Source organism: Penaeus monodon, chromosome 33, assembly GCF_015228065.2.
Source record: "Penaeus monodon isolate SGIC_2016 chromosome 33, NSTDA_Pmon_1, whole genome shotgun sequence".
NCBI lineage: Eukaryota > Metazoa > Arthropoda > Malacostraca > Decapoda > Penaeidae > Penaeus > Penaeus monodon.
Window position 1 is genome coordinate 15,144,138 of NC_051418.1, and position 1,458 is coordinate 15,145,595.

Here is a 1,458-nt window from a genome sequence, read left to right on the forward strand (position 1 = left end):
TTTACTTTACTTTTCGCACCCAACAGTCTCGGGCATCCCACAGCTCCTTGGGGAAAAGGGTTTTGTTTGCGGTTTCCCTTTTCCCAAGAACAAGTACCACCATTTGGCCTTGGCTTACACTAGATGTGGTACGCGAAACTGTTGTGCCTTGGGGAAACACCTGTGATTGTTTGGTGTACTTGCTCGTACAAGAGTCAGGGCTGTTTTCTTGCTTTCGGGAAATACTGTGCTTTCTCGACCTGTTTTTGCAATCAGGCGTGTAGTGGAGGTGAATGGGAAACAGCCGAGAGCTAAATGAGTTTGATAATTAGAATAGATGTAAAATGTGAGTGTCAAATATTTGTCAACCAGTTAACCGAATGGCCATCAAGTGTCTTTAAGGGAGTTAGGTTATTTTTCGTTATTTGTATTATTGCGCCTTTTAAAGCGATCGATCACGATCGACCACAGGAAATGATCGCAACCTGTATGGGAATTCCTTGGATGCTATATTTATAGATTGGCTTTACTCTTAGAGAAATATAATACAAAAACTTTTTTATTCATTTTATCATCCGGGATGACAGTTGGTATGTATATTAAAAACAACTTGCAGACCAGACAGTAAGTTCTCCGAGAAAGATCTTTGTGTATGAATAGTCACTGCGTGGTTCCGGATTAGTTAACATCAGCAAGAAATGCCACGGGGCATGGAAATGAAAACAGTTTCACAAATTAAAGCGATCTACCATAGTAGGCAACTAGAGCATTCGTTGACACATTTTCCTCTTCTCTTCCGTAGCTGTTTGTTTCTCTCCCCTGTATATATATAATTTTCCGTGAAAAGAAAACCGTTTTCGTAGTAAGCCGTTTCGGTGAACTTGGTCCGCGTTCAAATTAGTGTAAACAACACCAGGAGTTGCCTCTGGAAGAGGGAAATTGCTTGGCAACAGTGCAGAGTGTGTATGGCACTAGAATAGCGATCACTTTGATGCCGGTTCCCCAACAACGTTCGGAAATGCCGCAGATTCATGGGGAAGCAACTGCCTTCAGAATATGCTGTTTGGTTACTTTTTATGGATGTCTTACAGATTATATTTATTTGTGCATAGTATCTTTAGCCATCGAAAAATAGTATTTATTTATAGAACTTCACTAGTCTTTGTTTCTTGACATACACTTATGGTGAGAAATCGGTGAGAATTGCGGGGAGACCACGTCGCCGACGCTGCTAACCAGCATCATTACAACCTGCTGCAATAATAACACTAGTGTTGTTCGGTTCTAATGAAACTTACCGTCGCTTTCACCATCGCAAGCAGTACCTAGAATTCGCCTTCAAAGCACTGTCGTCAAAGTCATTCCCTCCTTTCTACCGCATGCCCAGGGCCACCATCGGCTCTTACGAATGCTACTACATCTGACCCATCCTTGGCCAAGACGGGAGACGCGACACAGGTTTTGGGGACACCATCACTG